General features: G+C 45.5%; 9 non-coding genes across 9 annotated transcripts; all 9 read right to left on the reverse strand.

The window, feature by feature from the left end:
- Positions 1–1,101: 1,101 nt before the first annotated feature.
- LOC130325093 (U2 spliceosomal RNA) lies at positions 1,102–1,287 on the reverse strand. Its single transcript, XR_008869972.1, has one exon. It is a non-coding gene; the product is annotated as a U2 spliceosomal RNA (small nuclear RNA).
- Positions 1,288–4,917: 3,630 nt separating this feature from the next.
- Positions 4,918–5,108, reverse strand: LOC130325157 (U2 spliceosomal RNA). The gene has a single exon (XR_008870021.1). It is a non-coding gene; the product is annotated as a U2 spliceosomal RNA (small nuclear RNA).
- A 2,064-nt stretch (positions 5,109–7,172) lies between these two features.
- On the reverse strand, positions 7,173–7,358 carry LOC130325094 (U2 spliceosomal RNA). Its single transcript, XR_008869973.1, has one exon. It is a non-coding gene; the product is annotated as a U2 spliceosomal RNA (small nuclear RNA).
- Positions 7,359–10,982: 3,624 nt separating this feature from the next.
- On the reverse strand, positions 10,983–11,173 carry LOC130325158 (U2 spliceosomal RNA). The gene has a single exon (XR_008870022.1). It is a non-coding gene; the product is annotated as a U2 spliceosomal RNA (small nuclear RNA).
- A 2,096-nt stretch (positions 11,174–13,269) lies between these two features.
- Positions 13,270–13,460, reverse strand: LOC130325159 (U2 spliceosomal RNA). Its single transcript, XR_008870023.1, has one exon. It is a non-coding gene; the product is annotated as a U2 spliceosomal RNA (small nuclear RNA).
- Positions 13,461–15,547: 2,087 nt separating this feature from the next.
- On the reverse strand, positions 15,548–15,738 carry LOC130325160 (U2 spliceosomal RNA). The gene has a single exon (XR_008870024.1). It is a non-coding gene; the product is annotated as a U2 spliceosomal RNA (small nuclear RNA).
- Positions 15,739–17,844: 2,106 nt separating this feature from the next.
- LOC130325080 (U2 spliceosomal RNA) lies at positions 17,845–18,035 on the reverse strand. The gene has a single exon (XR_008869960.1). It is a non-coding gene; the product is annotated as a U2 spliceosomal RNA (small nuclear RNA).
- Positions 18,036–20,122: 2,087 nt separating this feature from the next.
- On the reverse strand, positions 20,123–20,313 carry LOC130325161 (U2 spliceosomal RNA). Its single transcript, XR_008870025.1, has one exon. It is a non-coding gene; the product is annotated as a U2 spliceosomal RNA (small nuclear RNA).
- Positions 20,314–22,406: 2,093 nt separating this feature from the next.
- LOC130325010 (U2 spliceosomal RNA) lies at positions 22,407–22,597 on the reverse strand. Its single transcript, XR_008869896.1, has one exon. It is a non-coding gene; the product is annotated as a U2 spliceosomal RNA (small nuclear RNA).
- Between the last annotated feature and the right edge of the window lie 287 nt (positions 22,598–22,884).

A 22,884-nucleotide genomic window follows, 5' to 3' on the forward strand; every position in this document is an offset into this window, starting at 1 on the left:
TTTCACGTTTTTTTACGTTTTTCTCCTTTTCGCCTCTTTTCTGGGCGTATTATTCTTCTTTTTCTTCTTTTTTTTCGTCTAATGCATACCCCATCAGTGCAGCAATGCTTATTCAATACCGCCAGCAGATGGAGACACTGGGGGATAATTTTCTAAGGATTTATACTGATTTTTCCTGTCTGAATTTGTCGCACAGAAAGTTGCAGGCCAAATATGTGTGACATTTCTGCGACTTTAGCTTCTAGAGCATTTTTACAACATTATACATAGGTGCTGAATACATAAAAAGCGACTGTTCAGCGACAGACAAGTCGCATCGGCTGAAAGTAGGCCAGAATGTCAGTCCATGTTGGAGCAGGTTTAGATACAGTCTAAAGTATAGATCTCAAAGTCTGTGCACAGAATTTAGCAAGGGCCTCGCACCTTCTGATGCATCAGGTAGGTGCACAATAGCATAGCCTAACCCTCTGTACTTTGGTCTATATTGATGCGGGACATAGACAGCCAGCTGATGACCAATCCATTAGTGCAATGGATGGCTGGAAGCATTTGTCTTTGCCTTTGCAATACCACAGAAGCAATGCATGTTCAATGTACAGCAATGACACACCTGTGTGAACAGCCAGGAGACCCCCCCCCCCCCCATGTTATGTTACATAGTTACATAGTTAGTACGGTCGAAAAAAGACATATGTCCATCAAGTTCAACCAGGGAATTAAGGGGTAGGGGTGTGGCGCGATATTGGGGAAGGGATGAGATTTTATATTTCTTCATAAGCATTAATCTTATTTTGTCAATTAGGAACATTCAGCACCCACCCGCTATCAAGGCAGCTGCCTATCATGTCATGCCCTACCTGCACAGGTGTGCTGGCTACTGAAATGATCCAATTAAGGAGGCCATTTAGTCAGCAGCAGCAGAAGTCCTGTGCCTGGACGCTCCAACAGCGGCCAGACACAAGCAGAAGCAGAAGCAGCAGCAGCAGCACCACCTTTTGTTTTTTGGCTGCAGCAGCAGCAAGGCCCACAGGGCTGGCTAGCTGGCTAGCCAGCAAGCAGGTAGCAATGAAAGTAGGAATCTTTCTTTTTAACCCTGTAAGGGGGTGGTGCACTGTACCCGAAGATACTGCCATATCGGGTCAATGCATAGGGCGACGGAAGCAAGCTTCGAAATCGGCCCCCGTTCTCAAAAATCCATTTAATATATGGTCCCCAGATAGGGGACGTATCAGATATTAAACTGATAAGAACAGATTTTTTTTTTAAGTTAGCCCTCAGAAACTCAATCAGAGTTCCAAGATCTTATTTGAACTCGATTGTTGCTCATCATCAGGTAACCCATTTTTTTATTTCTTCTTAACACTAATGACCACAAAATAAAATCAATAAAAAAGATTTAACCAGAAAAAAAAAACACACATTTACAATAACAAACAAACATTGCTTTCACCAGTAATTAATCAGAGAGACATTCCATTTCTCCAGGCATATACCATTAGGAAATCTATCATTCCACGGTTTATCGTTCCTCTTATCATCTGTCTTTTTACCGGAAGTCCCAACCAAGATGGAACTTTATAAGTGTCCAAAAATCTGTCCATATCAGCTTGAAATGAAAAATACACTTTGTCTCTAGCTTCCTCGTACCGATTTTCATATTTCGACCTTAGTTCCATTAAATCCATATCAAATGGTCTTCTTTCCTTTTTTGGCATATTTTCCAACATGCCATCCAAAACACCTCCAAATTCCATTGGTACATAAACCTCTTCTTTCTTTTTCTTTTCTTCAGCCACTTTTCTGGCTGGAACTTCCTCCAACTCAGGTTCTCCAATTTCTTCTTCTTCCCTACTCCTTTTAGCTGCTGTTTCCTTTTTCGTTGTTTGTTTCTTGGGACATACATTTACCAGGTGATCTTCCTCACCGCACAGATGACACTTCTTTTTTTTGTTGTTGTTGCAGGTGTCTGCTTCATGACCTCCCTCCTGGCACTTATAGCACCATGAGTGAGTACATAGGTCTTTCCCGTGCCCGTATTGTTTACATTTACGGCAAAATTCCTCCATCCCTGAATAGAACAAGTCACCATTGACCGATCCAATTTTGAATCGCCCAGGTGGATAAATCACTTTACCGTCAGGTTCCTTTTTAAATTTAACTTTAAATTTCCATTTTGTAGTCCATAGGCCATATTGGTTCAGGACTTTTCCCTTTGACAGAATATTGTCACAGAATCTAGAAAGAAAAGTCTCAATGTCTTTTTCCAGTATATATGGGCTATACATCCGTACCGTCAATATTTTCTCCTGGTTCGGAAAATGCGGGGTCACCTCCACACCCTCCAAAACTGGATTGGCCTTCTTTTGCTGGTACTTGCTGCAAAAAAAATTAAAGTCCTCTTCAGAAGCCAATATAACATCGTAGTGTCCATTTCTTGGGAATTCAAGCATAGACAGGATTTGTTCCTTCTTAATTTCCAGCAACTTGAATAAGATCTCCTCGACCACGAAACCTAATCCTTTTCCTCTCTTGCAGGTATCCAATAAGGAAATCCGAACTCCATTTCTGAGCTTAGCATACTCAGGGATGCCTTCTGATGATGCTCCACTTGATCCAGCCATGTCCATCAGGATAAACACCTCCCCCACTGTAAGCAGGTAGGTGGTGGTGATCGCTCCCCGTTGTCTGGGGACTAAGCCGGCTCCCTAATAGCAGCAGGGGGGTGAAGTCCCTCCGTTAAGAAGGACGATCCCCCCAGGCAAAGGAGCCGGGTACCCCAGACACCCTCTGGCCAGACCAAGTGAGCAGAACTACACTTGATCTTAGCCAAAAGGCCGAGAAGCGATAACCGTGAAAGGGGCGGGCCCAACAAGGTGCCCTTCATGGGCACTATCACTGCTTGCTGTCAGGGAGGCTGCCAGACAATTTTCCATGCACACTCTGGGCTGGGGGGCAGTCAACCACCAGTACACACAGCAGAACCTAAACCCATACCATTATTGCTAAGCAGCAAGACAGGGGCCCATTGCACTCCCACGGGGCCTTTTTAAATGCAATCCATAACCCGGATTTGCCAGGAACCCTTCTTACTCCTCCTACTTGCATGTGACACTGGGCTTAGGATCTGCATAGGAAACACACACACAAGCACACACCTACCTTTGTTGCCTGCAGATGCCTCCTTGGCTGTCCCCAAACGGTATCAAACCAACACCCACGGGAAGCTGTAAGCATAGAGGACATGCCTGCACCCCATTGGACTTACCTGTGTGGGTTAAACCCGGGTTATTTGACAACCTATGGCGGTGATGGTTCTGCTCAGGCAGAGCAGTGCTGATGCTCCTCATAAAGCTGTCGCTGCTGTGAAGGTTCTAGGTGACATCACAAATCCCTATGGTTACATACACAACAAAGCTGGGTTGTTGTTGTTTACACTCTGCAAGGCCTGTGGAAGTGAGTGACATCATAGCACTGTAGTTCTGAGGGTTCTAGATGGATGCAACAATCTCCTGTTGCTTCTATGAAGGCCATAATAGACGACATCACCAAACAGCTCCATAGTCACATACACAGCAAAGGAGAGATGTTGTTTACACCTAGTGATGTCAGTGGTATTGAGTGACATCACAGCACAGTGCTAAGGCTCCTGGGCCTGGACACAGCAGCGGCTGCAATATCTCAACGGAGAATACGTTTATATATATGTGTGTGTGTGCGCGTATATATATATATATATATATATATATATTTCTCCGCCGAAATCACTTTTAAACCCATTTCCACCTTTTTTTCCCTTCTCTTCCTCTTACTTTTTTTTCACGTTTTTTTACGTTTTTCTCCTTTTCGCCTCTTTTCTGGGCGTATTATTCTTCTTTTTCTTCTTTTTTTTCGTCTAATGCATACCCCATCAGTGCAGCAATGCTTATTCAATACCGCCAGCAGATGGAGACACTGGGGGATAATTTTCTAAGGATTTATACTGATTTTTCCTGTCTGAATTTGTCGCACAGAAAGTTGCAGGCCAAATATGTGTGACATTTCTGCGACTTTAGCTTCTAGAGCATTTTTACAACATTATACATAGGTGCTGAATACATAAAAAGCGACTGTTCAGCGACAGTCAAGTCGCATCGGCTGAAAGTAGGCCAGAATGTCAGTCCATGTTGGAGCAGGTTTAGATACAGTCTAAAGTATAGATCTCAAAGTCTGTGCACAGAATTTAGCAAGGGCCTCGCACCTTCTGATGCATCAGGTAGGTGCACAATAGCATAGCCTAACCCTCTGTACTTTGGTCTATATTGATGCGGGACATAGACAGCCAGCTGATGACCAATCCATTAGTGCAATGGATGGCTGGAAGCATTTGTCTTTGCCTTTGCAATACCACAGAAGCAATGCATGGTCAATGTACAGCAATGACACACCTGTGTGAACAGCCAGGAGACCCCCCCCCCCCCCCCATGTTATGTTACATAGTTACATAGTTAGTACGGTCGAAAAAAGACATATGTCCATCAAGTTCAACCAGGGAATTAAGGGGTAGGGGTGTGGCGCGATATTGGGGAAGGGATGAGATTTTATATTTCTTCATAAGCATTAATCTTATTTTGTCAATTAGGAACATTCAGCACCCACCCGCTATCAAGGCAGCTGCCTATCATGTCATGCCCTACCTGCACAGGTGTGCTGGCTACTCAAATGATCCAATTAAGGAGGCCATTTAGTCAGCAGCAGCAGAAGTCCTGTGCCTGGACGCTCCAACAGCGGCCAGACACAAGCAGAAGCAGAAGCAGCAGCAGCAGCACCACCTTTTGTTTTTTGGCTGCAGCAGCAGCAAGGCCCACAGGGCTGGCTAGCTGGCTAGCCAGCAAGCAGGTAGCAATGAAAGTAGGAATCTTTCTTTTTAACCCTGTAAGGGGGTGGTGCACTGTACCCGAAGATACTGCCATATCGGGTCAATGCATAGGGCGACGGAAGCAAGCTTCGAAATCGGCCCCCGTTCTCAAAAATCCATTTAATATATGGTCCCCAGATAGGGGACGTATCAGATATTAAACTGATAAGAACAGATACTACACTTGATCTTAGCCAAAAGGCCGAGAAGCGATAACCGTGAAAGGGGCGGGCCCAACAAGGTGCCCTTCATGGGCACTATCACTGCTTGCTGTCAGGGAGGCTGCCAGACAATTTTCCATGCACACTCTGGGCTGGGGGGCAGTCAACCACCAGTACACACAGCAGAACCTAAACCCATACCATTATTGCTAAGCAGCAAGACAGGGGCCCATTGCACTCCCACGGGGCCTTTTTAAATGCAATCCATAACCCGGATTTGCCAGGAACCCTTCTTACTCCTCCTACTTGCATGTGACACTGGGCTTAGGATCTGCATAGGAAACACACACACAAGCACACACCTACCTTTGTTGCCTGCAGATGCCTCCTTGGCTGTCCCCAAACGGTATCAAACCAACACCCACGGGAAGCTGTAAGCATAGAGGACATGCCTGCACCCCATTGGACTTACCTGTGTGGGTTAAACCCGGGTTATTTGACAACCTATGGCGGTGATGGTTCTGCTCAGGCAGAGCAGTGCTGATGCTCCTCATAAAGCTGTCGCTGCTGTGAAGGTTCTAGGTGACATCACAAATCCCTATGGTTACATACACAACAAAGCTGGGTTGTTGTTGTTTACACTCTGCAAGGCCTGTGGAAGTGAGTGACATCATAGCACTGTAGTTCTGAGGGTTCTAGATGGATGCAACAATCTCCTGTTGCTTCTATGAAGGCCATAATAGACGACATCACCAAACAGCTCCATAGTCACATACACAGCAAAGGAGAGATGTTGTTTACACCTAGTGATGTCAGTGGTATTGAGTGACATCACAGCACAGTGCTAAGGCTCCTGGGCCTGGACACAGCAGCGGCTGCAATATCTCAACGGAGAATACGTTTATATATATGTGTGTGTGTGCGCGTATATATATATATATATATATATATTTCTCCGCCGAAATCACTTTTAAACCCATTTCCACCTTTTTTTCCCTTCTCTTCCTCTTACTTTTTTTTCACGTTTTTTTACGTTTTTCTCCTTTTCGCCTCTTTTCTGGGCGTATTATTCTTCTTTTTCTTCTTTTTTTTCGTCTAATGCATACCCCATCAGTGCAGCAATGCTTATTCAATACCGCCAGCAGATGGAGACACTGGGGGATAATTTTCTAAGGATTTATACTGATTTTTCCTGTCTGAATTTGTCGCACAGAAAGTTGCAGGCCAAATATGTGTGACATTTCTGCGACTTTAGCTTCTAGAGCATTTTTACAACATTATACATAGGTGCTGAATACATAAAAAGCGACTGTTCAGCGACAGTCAAGTCGCATCGGCTGAAAGTAGGCCAGAATGTCAGTCCATGTTGGAGCAGGTTTAGATACAGTCTAAAGTATAGATCTCAAAGTCTGTGCACAGAATTTAGCAAGGGCCTCGCACCTTCTGATGCATCAGGTAGGTGCACAATAGCATAGCCTAACCCTCTGTACTTTGGTCTATATTGATGCGGGACATAGACAGCCAGCTGATGACCAATCCATTAGTGCAATGGATGGCTGGAAGCATTTGTCTTTGCCTTTGCAATACCACAGAAGCAATGCATGGTCAATGTACAGCAATGACACACCTGTGTGAACAGCCAGGAGACCCCCCCCCCCCCATGTTATGTTACATAGTTACATAGTTAGTACGGTCGAAAAAAGACATATGTCCATCAAGTTCAACCAGGGAATTAAGGGGTAGGGGTGTGGCGCGATATTGGGGAAGGGATGAGATTTTATATTTCTTCATAAGCATTAATCTTATTTTGTCAATTAGGAACATTCAGCACCCACCCGCTATCAAGGCAGCTGCCTATCATGTCATGCCCTACCTGCACAGGTGTGCTGGCTACTGAAATGATCCAATTAAGGAGGCCATTTAGTCAGCAGCAGCAGAAGTCCTGTGCCTGGACGCTCCAACAGCGGCCAGACACAAGCAGAAGCAGAAGCAGCAGCAGCAGCACCACCTTTTGTTTTTTGGCTGCAGCAGCAGCAAGGCCCACAGGGCTGGCTAGCTGGCTAGCCAGCAAGCAGGTAGCAATGAAAGTAGGAATCTTTCTTTTTAACCCTGTAAGGGGGTGGTGCACTGTACCCGAAGATACTGCCATATCGGGTCAATGCATAGGGCGACGGAAGCAAGCTTCGAAATCGGCCCCCGTTCTCAAAAATCCATTTAATATATGGTCCCCAGATAGGGGACGTATCAGATATTAAACTGATAAGAACAGATTTTTTTTTTAAGTTAGCCCTCAGAAACTCAATCAGAGTTCCAAGATCTTATTTGAACTCGATTGTTGCTCATCATCAGGTAACCCATTTTTTTATTTCTTCTTAACACTAATGACCACAAAATAAAATCAATAAAAAAGATTTAACCAGAAAAAAAAAACACACATTTACAATAACAAACAATCATTGCTTTCACCAGTAATTAATCAGAGAGACATTCCATTTCTCCAGGCATATACCATTAGGAAATCTATCATTCCACGGTTTATCGTTCCTCTTATCATCTGTCTTTTTACCGGAAGTCCCAACCAAGATGGAACTTTATAAGTGTCCAAAAATCTGTCCATATCAGCTTGAAATGAAAAATACACTTTGTCTCTAGCTTCCTCGTACCGATTTTCATATTTCGACCTTAGTTCCATTAAATCCATATCAAATGGTCTTCTTTCCTTTTTTGGCATATTTTCCAACATGCCATCCAAAACACCTCCAAATTCCATTGGTACATAAACCTCTTCTTTCTTTTTCTTTTCTTCAGCCACTTTTCTGGCTGGAACTTCCTCCAACTCAGGTTCTCCAATTTCTTCTTCTTCCCTACTCCTTTTAGCTGCTGTTTCCTTTTTCGTTGTTTGTTTCTTGGGACATACATTTACCAGGTGATCTTCCTCACCGCACAGATGACACTTCTTTTTTTTGTTGTTGTTGCAGGTGTCTGCTTCATGACCTCCCTCCTGGCACTTATAGCACCATGAGTGAGTACATAGGTCTTTCCCGTGCCCGTATTGTTTACATTTACGGCAAAATTCCTCCATCCCTGAATAGAACAAGTCACCATTGACCGATCCAATTTTGAATCGCCCAGGTGGATAAATCACTTTACCGTCAGGTTCCTTTTTAAATTTAACTTTAAATTTCCATTTTGTAGTCCATAGGCCATATTGGTTCAGGACTTTTCCCTTTGACAGAATATTGTCACAGAATCTAGAAAGAAAAGTCTCAATGTCTTTTTCCAGTATATATGGGCTATACATCCGTACCGTCAATATTTTCTCCTGGTTCGGAAAATGCGGGGTCACCTCCACACCCTCCAAAACTGGATTGGCCTTCTTTTGCTGGTACTTGCTGCAAAAAAAATTAAAGTCCTCTTCAGAAGCCAATATAACATCGTAGTGTCCATTTCTTGGGAATTCAAGCATAGACAGGATTTGTTCCTTCTTAATTTCCAGCAACTTGAATAAGATCTCCTCGACCACGAAACCTAATCCTTTTCCTCTCTTGCAGGTATCCAATAAGGAAATCCGAACTCCATTTCTGAGCTTAGCATACTCAGGGATGCCTTCTGATGATGCTCCACTTGATCCAGCCATGTCCATCAGGATAAACACCTCCCCCACTGTAAGCAGGTAGGTGGTGGTGATCGCTCCCCGTTGTCTGGGGACTAAGCCGGCTCCCTAATAGCAGCAGGGGGGTGAAGTCCCTCCGTTAAGAAGGACGATCCCCCCAGGCAAAGGAGCCGGGTACCCCAGACACCCTCTGGCCAGACCAAGTGAGCAGAACTACACTTGATCTTAGCCAAAAGGCCGAGAAGCGATAACCGTGAAAGGGGCGGGCCCAACAAGGTGCCCTTCATGGGCACTATCACTGCTTGCTGTCAGGGAGGCTGCCAGACAATTTTCCATGCACACTCTGGGCTGGGGGGCAGTCAACCACCAGTACACACAGCAGAACCTAAACCCATACCATTATTGCTAAGCAGCAAGACAGGGGCCCATTGCACTCCCACGGGGCCTTTTTAAATGCAATCCATAACCCGGATTTGCCAGGAACCCTTCTTACTCCTCCTACTTGCATGTGACACTGGGCTTAGGATCTGCATAGGAAACACACACACAAGCACACACCTACCTTTGTTGCCTGCAGATGCCTCCTTGGCTGTCCCCAAACGGTATCAAACCAACACCCACGGGAAGCTGTAAGCATAGAGGACATGCCTGCACCCCATTGGACTTACCTGTGTGGGTTAAACCCGGGTTATTTGACAACCTATGGCGGTGATGGTTCTGCTCAGGCAGAGCAGTGCTGATGCTCCTCATAAAGCTGTCGCTGCTGTGAAGGTTCTAGGTGACATCACAAATCCCTATGGTTACATACACAACAAAGCTGGGTTGTTGTTGTTTACACTCTGCAAGGCCTGTGGAAGTGAGTGACATCATAGCACTGTAGTTCTGAGGGTTCTAGATGGATGCAACAATCTCCTGTTGCTTCTATGAAGGCCATAATAGACGACATCACCAAACAGCTCCATAGTCACATACACAGCAAAGGAGAGATGTTGTTTACACCTAGTGATGTCAGTGGTATTGAGTGACATCACAGCACAGTGCTAAGGCTCCTGGGCCTGGACACAGCAGCGGCTGCAATATCTCAACGGAGAATACGTTTATATATATGTGTGTGTGTGCGCGTATATATATATATATATATATATATTTCTCCGCCGAAATCACTTTTAAACCCATTTCCACCTTTTTTTCCCTTCTCTTCCTCTTACTTTTTTTTCACGTTTTTTTACGTTTTTCTCCTTTTCGCCTCTTTTCTGGGCGTATTATTCTTCTTTTTCTTCTTTTTTTTCGTCTAATGCATACCCCATCAGTGCAGCAATGCTTATTCAATACCGCCAGCAGATGGAGACACTGGGGGATAATTTTCTAAGGATTTATACTGATTTTTCCTGTCTGAATTTGTCGCACAGAAAGTTGCAGGCCAAATATGTGTGACATTTCTGCGACTTTAGCTTCTAGAGCATTTTTACAACATTATACATAGGTGCTGAATACATAAAAAGCGACTGTTCAGCGACAGTCAAGTCGCATCGGCTGAAAGTAGGCCAGAATGTCAGTCCATGTTGGAGCAGGTTTAGATACAGTCTAAAGTATAGATCTCAAAGTCTGTGCACAGAATTTAGCAAGGGCCTCGCACCTTCTGATGCATCAGGTAGGTGCACAATAGCATAGCCTAACCCTCTGTACTTTGGTCTATATTGATGCGGGACATAGACAGCCAGCTGATGACCAATCCATTAGTGCAATGGATGGCTGGAAGCATTTGTCTTTGCCTTTGCAATACCACAGAAGCAATGCATGGTCAATGTACAGCAATGACACACCTGTGTGAACAGCCAGGAGACCCCCCCCCCCCCCATGTTATGTTACATAGTTACATAGTTAGTACGGTCGAAAAAAGACATATGTCCATCAAGTTCAACCAGGGAATTAAGGGGTAGGGGTGTGGCGCGATATTGGGGAAGGGATGAGATTTTATATTTCTTCATAAGCATTAATCTTATTTTGTCAATTAGGAACATTCAGCACCCACCCGCTATCAAGGCAGCTGCCTATCATGTCATGCCCTACCTGCACAGGTGTGCTGGCTACTCAAATGATCCAATTAAGGAGGCCATTTAGTCAGCAGCAGCAGAAGTCCTGTGCCTGGACGCTCCAACAGCGGCCAGACACAAGCAGAAGCAGAAGCAGCAGCAGCAGCACCACCTTTTGTTTTTTGGCTGCAGCAGCAGCAAGGCCCACAGGGCTGGCTAGCTGGCTAGCCAGCAAGCAGGTAGCAATGAAAGTAGGAATCTTTCTTTTTAACCCTGTAAGGGGGTGGTGCACTGTACCCGAAGATACTGCCATATCGGGTCAATGCATAGGGCGACGGAAGCAAGCTTCGAAATCGGCCCCCGTTCTCAAAAATCCATTTAATATATGGTCCCCAGATAGGGGACGTATCAGATATTAAACTGATAAGAACAGATACTACACTTGATCTTAGCCAAAAGGCCGAGAAGCGATAACCGTGAAAGGGGCGGGCCCAACAAGGTGCCCTTCATGGGCACTATCACTGCTTGCTGTCAGGGAGGCTGCCAGACAATTTTCCATGCACACTCTGGGCTGGGGGGCAGTCAACCACCAGTACACACAGCAGAACCTAAACCCATACCATTATTGCTAAGCAGCAAGACAGGGGCCCATTGCACTCCCACGGGGCCTTTTTAAATGCAATCCATAACCCGGATTTGCCAGGAACCCTTCTTACTCCTCCTACTTGCATGTGACACTGGGCTTAGGATCTGCATAGGAAACACACACACAAGCACACACCTACCTTTGTTGCCTGCAGATGCCTCCTTGGCTGTCCCCAAACGGTATCAAACCAACACCCACGGGAAGCTGTAAGCATAGAGGACATGCCTGCACCCCATTGGACTTACCTGTGTGGGTTAAACCCGGGTTATTTGACAACCTATGGCGGTGATGGTTCTGCTCAGGCAGAGCAGTGCTGATGCTCCTCATAAAGCTGTCGCTGCTGTGAAGGTTCTAGGTGACATCACAAATCCCTATGGTTACATACACAACAAAGCTGGGTTGTTGTTGTTTACACTCTGCAAGGCCTGTGGAAGTGAGTGACATCATAGCACTGTAGTTCTGAGGGTTCTAGATGGATGCAACAATCTCCTGTTGCTTCTATGAAGGCCATAATAGACGACATCACCAAACAGCTCCATAGTCACATACACAGCAAAGGAGAGATGTTGTTTACACCTAGTGATGTCAGTGGTATTGAGTGACATCACAGCACAGTGCTAAGGCTCCTGGGCCTGGACACAGCAGCGGCTGCAATATCTCAACGGAGAATACGTTTATATATATGTGTGTGTGTGCGCGTATATATATATATATATATATATATATATATATATATATATATATATATATTTCTCCGCCGAAATCACTTTTAAACCCATTTCCACCTTTTTTTCCCTTCTCTTCCTCTTACTTTTTTTTCACGTTTTTTTACGTTTTTCTCCTTTTCGCCTCTTTTCTGGGCGTATTATTCTTCTTTTTCTTCTTTTTTTTCGTCTAATGCATACCCCATCCGTACAGCAATGCTTATTCAATACCGCCAGCAGATGGAGACACTGGGGGATAATTTTCTAAGGATTTATACTGATTTTTCCTGTCTGAATTTGTCGCACAGAAAGTTGCAGGCCAAATATGTGTGACATTTCTGCGACTTTAGCTTCTAGAGCATTTTTACAACATTATACATAGGTGCTGAATACATAAAAAGCGACTGTTCAGCGACAGACAAGTCGCATCAGCTGAAAGTAGGCCAGAATGTCAGTCCATGTTGGAGCAGGTTTAGATACAGTCTAAAGTATAGATCTCAAAGTCTGTGCACAGAATTTAGCAAGGGCCTCGCACCTTCTGATGCATCAGGTAGGTGCACAATAGCATAGCCTAACCCTCTGTACTTTGGTCTATATTGATGCGGGACATAGACAGCCAGCTGATGACCAATCCATTAGTGCAATGGATGGCTGGAAGCATTTGTCTTTGCCTTTGCAATACCACAGAAGCAATGCATGGTCAATGTACAGCAATGACACACCTGTGTGAACAGCCAGGAGACCCCCCCCCCCCCATGTTATGTTACATAGTTACATAGTTAGTACGGTCGAAAAAAGACATATGTCCATCAAGTTCAACCAGGGAATTAAGGGGTAGGGGTGTGGCGCGATATTGGGGAAGGGATGAGATTTTATATTTCTTCATAAGCATTAATCTTATTTTGTCAATTAGGAACATTCAGCACCCACCCGCTATCAAGGCAGCTGCCTATCATGTCATGCCCTACCTGCACAGGTGTGCTGGCTACTCAAATGATCCAATTAAGGAGGCCATTTAGTCAGCAGCAGCAGAAGTCCTGTGCCTGGACGCTCCAACAGCGGCCAGACACAAGCAGAAGCAGAAGCAGCAGAAGCAGCAGCAGCACCACCTTTTGTTTTTTGGCTGCAGCAGCAGCAAGGCCCACAGGGCTGGCTAGCTGGCTAGCCAGCAAGCAGGTAGCAATGAAAGTAGGAATCTTTCTTTTTAACCCTGTAAGGGGGTGGTGCACTGTACCCGAAGATACTGCCATATCGGGTCAATGCATAGGGCGACGGAAGCAAGCTTCGAAATCGGCCCCCGTTCTCAAAAATCCATTTAATATATGGTCCCCAGATAGGGGACGTATCAGATATTAAACTGATAAGAACAGATACTACACTTGATCTTAGCCAAAAGGCCGAGAAGCGATAACCGTGAAAGGGGCGGGCCCAACAAGGTGCCCTTCATGGGCACTATCACTGCTTGCTGTCAGGGAGGCTGCCAGACAATTTTCCATGCACACTCTGGGCTGGGGGGCAGTCAACCACCAGTACACACAGCAGAACCTAAACCCATACCATTATTGCTAAGCAGCAAGACAGGGGCCCATTGCACTCCCACGGGGCCTTTTTAAATGCAATCCATAACCCGGATTTGCCAGGAACCCTTCTTACTCCTCCTACTTGCATGTGACACTGGGCTTAGGATCTGCATAGGAAACACACACACAAGCACACACCTACCTTTGTTGCCTGCAGATGCCTCCTTGGCTGTCCCCAAACGGTATCAAACCAACACCCACGGGAAGCTGTAAGCATAGAGGACATGCCTGCACCCCATTGGACTTACCTGTGTGGGTTAAACCCGGGTTATTTGACAACCTATGGCGGTGATGGTTCTGCTCAGGCAGAGCAGTGCTGATGCTCCTCATAAAGCTGTCGCTGCTGTGAAGGTTCTAGGTGACATCACAAATCCCTATGGTTACATACACAACAAAGCTGGGTTGTTGTTGTTTACACTCTGCAAGGCCTGTGGAAGTGAGTGACATCATAGCACTGTAGTTCTGAGGGTTCTAGATGGATGCAACAATCTCCTGTTGCTTCTATGAAGGCCATAATAGACGACATCACCAAACAGCTCCATAGTCACATACACAGCAAAGGAGAGATGTTGTTTACACCTAGTGATGTCAGTGGTATTGAGTGACATCACAGCACAGTGCTAAGGCTCCTGGGCCTGGACACAGCAGCGGCTGCAATATCTCAACGGAGAATACGTTTATATATATGTGTGTGTGTGCGCGTATATATATATATATATATATATATATATATATATATATATATCTCCGCCGAAATCACTTTTAAACCCATTTCCACCTTTTTTTCCCTTCTCTTCCTCTTACTTTTTTTTCACGTTTTTTTACGTTTTTCTCCTTTTCGCCTCTTTTCTGGGCGTATTATTCTTCTTTTTCTTCTTTTTTTTCGTCTAATGCATACCCCATCAGTGCAGCAATGCTTATTCAATACCGCCAGCAGATGGAGACACTGGGGGATAATTTTCTAAGGATTTATACTGATTTTTCCTGTCTGAATTTGTCGCACAGAAAGTTGCAGGCCAAATATGTGTGACATTTCTGCGACTTTAGCTTCTAGAGCATTTTTACAACATTATACATAGGTGCTGAATACATAAAAAGCGACTGTTCAGCGACAGACAAGTCGCATCGGCTGAAAGTAGGCCAGAATGTCAGTCCATGTTGGAGCAGGTTTAGATACAGTCTAAAGTATAGATCTCAAAGTCTGTGCACAGAATTTAGCAAGGGCCTCGCACCTTCTGATGCATCAGGTAGGTGCACAATAGCATAGCCTAACCCTCTGTACTTTGGTCTATATTGATGCGGGACATAGACAGCAAGCTGATGACCAATCCATTAGTGCAATGGATGGCTGGAAGCATTTGTCTTTGCCTTTGCAATACCACAGAAGCAATGCATGGTCAATGTACAGCAATGACACACCTGTGTGAACAGCCAGGAGACCCCCCCCCCCCCCATGTTATGTTACATAGTTACATAGTTAGTACGGTCGAAAAAAGACATATGTCCATCAAGTTCAACCAGGGAATTAAGGGGTAGGGGTGTGGCGCGATATTGGGGAAGGGATGAGATTTTATATTTCTTCATAAGCATTAATCTTATTTTGTCAATTAGGAACATTCAGCACCCACCCGCTATCAAGGCAGCTGCCTATCATGTCATGCCCTACCTGCACAGGTGTGCTGGCTACTCAAATGATCCAATTAAGGAGGCCATTTAGTCAGCAGCAGCAGAAGTCCTGTGCCTGGACGCTCCAACAGCGGCCAGACACAAGCAGAAGCAGAAGCAGCAGAAGCAGCAGCAGCACCACCTTTTGTTTTTTGGCTGCAGCAGCAGCAAGGCCCACAGGGCTGGCTAGCTGGCTAGCCAGCAAGCAGGTAGCAATGAAAGTAGGAATCTTTCTTTTTAACCCTGTAAGGGGGTGGTGCACTGTACCCGAAGATACTGCCATATCGGGTCAATGCATAGGGCGACGGAAGCAAGCTTCGAAATCGGCCCCCGTTCTCAAAAATCCATTTAATATATGGTCCCCAGATAGGGGACGTATCAGATATTAAACTGATAAGAACAGATACTACACTTGATCTTAGCCAAAAGGCCGAGAAGCGATAACCGTGAAAGGGGCGGGCCCAACAAGGTGCCCTTCATGGGCACTATCACTGCTTGCTGTCAGGGAGGCTGCCAGACAATTTTCCATGCACACTCTGGGCTGGGGGGCAGTCAACCACCAGTACACACAGCAGAACCTAAACCCATACCATTATTGCTAAGCAGCAAGACAGGGGCCCATTGCACTCCCACGGGGCCTTTTTAAATGCAATCCATAACCCGGATTTGCCAGGAACCCTTCTTACTCCTCCTACTTGCATGTGACACTGGGCTTAGGATCTGCATAGGAAACACACACACAAGCACACACCTACCTTTGTTGCCTGCAGATGCCTCCTTGGCTGTCCCCAAACGGTATCAAACCAACACCCACGGGAAGCTGTAAGCATAGAGGACATGCCTGCACCCCATTGGACTTACCTGTGTGGGTTAAACCCGGGTTATTTGACAACCTATGGCGGTGATGGTTCTGCTCAGGCAGAGCAGTGCTGATGCTCCTCATAAAGCTGTCGCTGCTGTGAAGGTTCTAGGTGACATCACAAATCCCTATGGTTACATACACAACAAAGCTGGGTTGTTGTTGTTTACACTCTGCAAGGCCTGTGGAAGTGAGTGACATCATAGCACTGTAGTTCTGAGGGTTCTAGATGGATGCAACAATCTCCTGTTGCTTCTATGAAGGCCATAATAGACGACATCACCAAACAGCTCCATAGTCACATACACAGCAAAGGAGAGATGTTGTTTACACCTAGTGATGTCAGTGGTATTGAGTGACATCACAGCACAGTGCTAAGGCTCCTGGGCCTGGACACAGCAGCGGCTGCAATATCTCAACGGAGAATACGTTTATATATATGTGTGTGTGTGCGCGTATATATATATATATATATATGTATATATATATATATATATATATATATATATATATATATATTTCTCCGCCGAAATCACTTTTAAACCCATTTCCACCTTTTTTTCCCTTCTCTTCCTCTTACTTTTTTTTCACATTTTTTTACGTTTTTCTCCTTTTCGCCTCTTTTCTGGGCGTATTATTCTTCTTTTTCTTCTTTTTTTTCGTCTAATGCATACCCCATCAGTGCAGCAATGCTTATTCAATACCGCCAGCAGATGGAGACACTGTGGGATAATTTTCTAAGGATTTATACTGATTTTTCCTGTCTGAATTTGTCGCACAGAAAGTTGCAGGCCAAATATGTGTGACATTTCTGCGACTTTAGCTTCTAGAGCATTTTTACAACATTATACATAGGTGCTGAATACATAAAAAGCGACTGTTCAGCGACAGACAAGTCGCATCGGCTGAAAGTAGGCCAGAATGTCAGTCCATGTTGGAGCAGGTTTAGATACAGTCTAAAGCATAGATCTCAAAGTCTGTGCACAGAATTTAGCAAGGGCCTCGCACCTTCTGATGCATCAGGTAGGTGCACAATAGCATAGCCTAACCCTCTGTACTTTGGTCTATATTGATGCGGGACATAGACAGCCAGCTGATGACCAATCCATTAGTGCAATGGATGGCTGGAAGCATTTGTCTTTGCCTTTGCAATACCACAGAAGCAATGCATGGTCAATGTACAGCAATGACACACCTGTGTGAACAGCCAGGAGACCCCCCCCCCCATGTTATGTTACATAGTTACATAGTTAGTACGGTCGAAAAAAGACATATGTCCATCAAGTTCAACCAGGGAATTAAGGGGTAGGGGTGTGGCGCGATATTGGGGAAGGGATGAGATTTTATATTTCTTCATAAGCATTAATCTTATTTTGTCAATTAGGAACATTCAGCACCCACCCGCTATCAAGGCAGCTGCCTATCATGTCATGCCCTACCTGCACAGGTGTGCTGGCTACTCAAATGATCCAATTAAGGAGGCCATTTAGTCAGCAGCAGCAGAAGTCCTGTGCCTGGACGCTCCAACAGCGGCCAGACACAAGCAGAAGCAGAAGCAGCAGAAGCAGCAGCAGCACCACCTTTTGTTTTTTGGCTGCAGCAGCAGCAAGGCCCACAGGGCTGGCTAGCTGGCTAGCCAGCAAGCAGGTAGCAATGAAAGTAGGAATCTTTCTTTTTAACCCTGTAAGGGGGTGGTGCGCTGTACCCGAAGATACTGCCATATCGGGTCAATGCATAGGGCGACGGAAGCAAGCTTCGAAATCGGCCCCCGTTCTCAAAAATCCATTTAATAAATGGTCCCCAGATAGGGGACGTATCAGATATTAAACTGATAAGAACAGATACTACACTTGATCTTAGCCAAAAGGCCGAGAAGCGATAACCGTGAAAGGGGCGGGCCCAACAAGGTGCCCTTCATGGGCACTATCACTGCTTGCTGTCAGGGAGGCTGCCAGACAATTTTCCATGCACACTCTGGGCTGGGGGGCAGTCAACCACTAGTACACACAGCAGAACCTAAACCCATACCATTATTGCTAAGCAGCAAGACAGGGGCCCATTGCACTCCCACGGGGCCTTTTTAAATGCAATCCATAACCCGGATTTGCCAGGAACCCTTCTTACTCCTCCTACTTGCATGTGACACTGGGCTTAGGATCTGCATAGGAAACACACACACAAGCACACACCTACCTTTGTTGCCTGCAGATGCCTCCTTGGCTGTCCCCAAACGGTATCAAACCAACACCCACGGGAAGCTGTAAGCATAGAGGACATGCCTGCACCCCATTGGACTTACCTGTGTGGGTTAAACCCGGGTTATTTGACAACCTATGGCGGTGATGGTTCTGCTCAGGCAGAGCAGTGCTGATGCTCCTCATAAAGCTGTCGCTGCTGTGAAGGTTCTAGGTGACATCACAAATCCCTATGGTTACATACACAACAAAGCTGGGTTGTTGTTGTTTACACTCTGCAAGGCCTGTGGAAGTGAGTGACATCATAGCACTGTAGTTCTGAGGGTTCTAGATGGATGCAACAATCTCCTGTTGCTTCTATGAAGGCCATAATAGACGACATCACCAAACAGCTCCATAGTCACATACACAGCAAAGGAGAGATGTTGTTTACACCTAGTGATGTCAGTGGTATTGAGTGACATCACAGCACAGTGCTAAGGCTCCTGGGCCTGGACACAGCAGCGGCTGCAATATCTCAACGGAGAATACGTTTATATATATGTGTGTGTGTGCGCGTATATATATATATATATATATATATATATATATATATATATTTCTCCGCCGAAATCACTTTTAAACCCATTTCCACCTTTTTTTCCCTTCTCTTCCTCTTACTTTTTTTTCACGTTTTTTTACGTTTTTCTCCTTTTCGCCTCTTTTCTGGGCGTATTATTCTTCTTTTTCTTCTTTTTTTTCGTCTAATGCATACCCGATCAGTGCAGCAATGCTTATTCAATACCGCCAGCAGATGGAGACACTGGGGGATAATTTTCTAAGGATTTATACTGATTTTTCCTGTCTGAATTTGTCGCACAGAAAGTTGCAGGCCAAATATGTGTGACATTTCTGCGACTTTAGCTTCTAGAGCATTTTTACAACATTATACATAGGTGCTGAATACATAAAAAGCGACTGTTCAGCGACAGACAAGTCGCATCGGCTGAAAGTAGGCCAGAATGTCAGTCCATGTTGGAGCAGGTTTAGATACAGTCTAAAGTATAGATCTCAAAGTCTGTGCACAGAATTTAGCAAGGGCCTCGCACCTTCTGATGCATCAGGTAGGTGCACAATAGCATAGCCTAACCCTCTGTACTTTGGTCTATATTGATGCGGGACATAGACAGCCAGCTGATGACTAATCCATTAGTGCAATGGATGGCTGGAAGCATTTGTCTTTGCCTTTGCAATACCACAGAAGCAATGCATGGTCAATGTACAGCAATGACACACCTGTGTGAACAGCCAGGAGACCCCCCCCCCCCCCATGTTATGTTACATAGTTACATAGTTAGTACGGTCGAAAAAAGACATATGTCCATCAAGTTCAACCAGGGAATTAAGGGGTAGGGGTGTGGCGCGATATTGGGGAAGGGATGAGATTTTATATTTCTTCATAAGCATTAATCTTATTTTGTCAATTAGGAACATTCAGCACCCACCCGCTATCAAGGCAGCTGCCTATCATGTCATGCCCTACCTGCACAGGTGTGCTGGCTACTCAAATGATCCAATTAAGGAGGCCATTTAGTCAGCAGCAGCAGAAGTCCTGTGCCTGGACGCTCCAACAGCGGCCAGACACAAGCAGAAGCAGAAGCAGCAGAAGCAGCAGCAGCACCACCTTTTGTTTTTTGGCTGCAGCAGCAGCAAGGCCCACAGGGCTGGCTAGCTGGCTAGCCAGCAAGCAGGTAGCAATGAAAGTAGGAATCTTTCTTTTTAACCCTGTAAGGGGGTGGTGCACTGTACCCGAAGATACTGCCATATCGGGTCAATGCATAGGGCGACGGAAGCAAGCTTCGAAATCGGCCCCCGTTCTCAAAAATCCATTTAATATATGGTCCCCAGATAGGGGACGTATCAGATATTAAACTGATAAGAACAGATACTACACTTGATCTTAGCCAAAAGGCCGAGAAGCGATAACCGTGAAAGGGGCGGGCCCAACAAGGTGCCCTTCATGGGCACTATCACTGCTTGCTGTCAGGGAGGCTGCCAGACAATTTTCCATGCACACTCTGGGCTGGGGGGCAGTCAACCACCAGTACACACAGCAGAACCTAAACCCATACCATTATTGCTAAGCAGCAAGACAGGGGCCCATTGCACTCCCACGGGGCCTTTTTAAATGCAATCCATAACCCGGATTTGCCAGGAACCCTTCTTACTCCTCCTACTTGCATGTGACACTGGGCTTAGGATCTGCATAGGAAACACACACACAAGCACACACCTACCTTTGTTGCCTGCAGATGCCTCCTTGGCTGTCCCCAAACGGTATCAAACCAACACCCACGGGAAGCTGTAAGCATAGAGGACATGCCTGCACCCCATTGGACTTACCTGTGTGGGTTAAACCCGGGTTATTTGACAACCTATGGCGGTGATGGTTCTGCTCAGGCAGAGCAGTGCTGATGCTCCTCATAAAGCTGTCGCTGCTGTGAAGGTTCTAGGTGACATCACAAATCCCTATGGTTACATACACAACAAAGCTGGGTTGTTGTTGTTTACACTCTGCAAGGCCTGTGGAAGTGAGTGACATCATAGCACTGTAGTTCTGAGGGTTCTAGATGGATGCAACAATCTCCTGTTGCTTCTATGAAGGCCATAATAGACGACATCACCAAACAGCTCCATAGTCACATACACAGCAAAGGAGAGATGTTGTTTACACCTAGTGATGTCAGTGGTATTGAGTGACATCACAGCACAGTGCTAAGGCTCCTGGGCCTGGACACAGCAGCGGCTGCAATATCTCAACGGAGAATACGTTTATATATATGTGTGTGTGTGCGCGTATATATATATATATATATATATATATATATATATATATATATATATTTCTCCGCCGAAATCACTTTTAAACCCATTTCCACCTTTTTTTCCCTTCTCTTCCTCTTACTTTTTTTTCACGTTTTTTAACGTTTTTCTCCTTTTCGCCTCTTTTCTGGGCGTATTATTCTTCTTTTTCTTCTTTTTTTTCGTCTAATGCATACCCCATCAGTGCAGCAATGCTTATTCAATACCGCCAGCAGATGGAGACACTGGGGGATAATTTTCTAAGGATTTATACTGATTTTTCCTGTCTGAATTTGTCGCACAGAAAGTTGCAGGCCAAATATGTGTGACATTTCTGCGACTTTAGCTTCTAGAGCATTTTTACAACATTATACATAGGTGCTGAATACATAAAAAGCGACTGTTCAGCGACAGACAAGTCGCATCGGCTGAAAGTAGGCCAGAATGTCAGTCCATGTTGGAGCAGGTTTAGATACAGTCTAAAGTATAGATCTCAAAGTCTGTGCACAGAATTTAGCAAGGGCCTCGCACCTTCTGATGCATCAGGTAGGTGCACAATAGCATAGCCTAACCCTCTGTACTTTGGTCTATATTGATGCGGGACATAGACAGCCAGCTGATGACCAATCCATTAGTGCAATGGATGGCTGGAAGCATTTGTCTTTGCCTTTGCAATACCACAGAAGCAATGCATGGTCAATGTACAGCAATGACACACCTGTGTGAACAGCCAGGAGACCCCCCCCCCCCCCATGTTATGTTACATAGTTACATAGTTAGTACGGTCGAAAAAAGACATATGTCCATCAAGTTCAACCAGGGAATTAAGGGGTAGGGGTGTGGCGCGATATTGGGGAAGGGATGAGATTTTATATTTCTTCATAAGCATTAATCTTATTTTGTCAATTAGGAACATTCAGCACCCACCCGCTATCAAGGCAGCTGCCTATCATGTCATGCCCTACCTGCACAGGTGTGCTGGCTACTCAAATGATCCAATTAAGGAGGCCATTTAGTCAGCAGCAGCAGAAGTCCTGTGCCTGGACGCTCCAACAGCGGCCAGACACAAGCAGAAGCAGAAGCAGCAGAAGCAGCAGCAGCACCACCTTTTGTTTTTTGGCTGCAGCAGCAGCAAGGCCCACAGGGCTGGCTAGCTGGCTAGCCAGCAAGCAGGTAGCAATGAAAGTAGGAATCTTTCTTTTTAACCCTGTAAGGGGGTGGTGCACTGTACCCGAAGATACTGCCATATCGGGTCAATGCATAGGGCGACGGAAGCAAGCTTCGAAATCGGCCCCCGTTCTCAAAAATCCATTTAATATATGGTCCCCAGATAGGGGACGTATCAGATATTAAACTGATAAGAACAGATACTACACTTGATCTTAGCCAAAAGGCCGAGAAGCGATAACCGTGAAAGGGGCGGGCCCAACAAGGTGCCCTTCATGGGCACTATCACTGCTTGCTGTCAGGGAGGCTGCCAGACAATTTTCCATGCACACTCTGGGCTGGGGGGCAGTCAACCACCAGTACACACAGCAGAACCTAAACCCATACCATTATTGCTAAGCAGCAAGACAGGGGCCCATTGCACTCCCACGGGGCCTTTTTAAATGCAATCCATAACCCGGATTTGCCAGGAACCCTTCTTACTCCTCCTACTTGCATGTGACACTGGGCTTAGGATCTGCATAGG

The sequence above is a fragment of the Hyla sarda genome, unplaced genomic scaffold (genome assembly GCF_029499605.1).
Source record: "Hyla sarda isolate aHylSar1 unplaced genomic scaffold, aHylSar1.hap1 scaffold_270, whole genome shotgun sequence".
Taxonomy (NCBI): Eukaryota; Metazoa; Chordata; class Amphibia; order Anura; family Hylidae; genus Hyla; species Hyla sarda.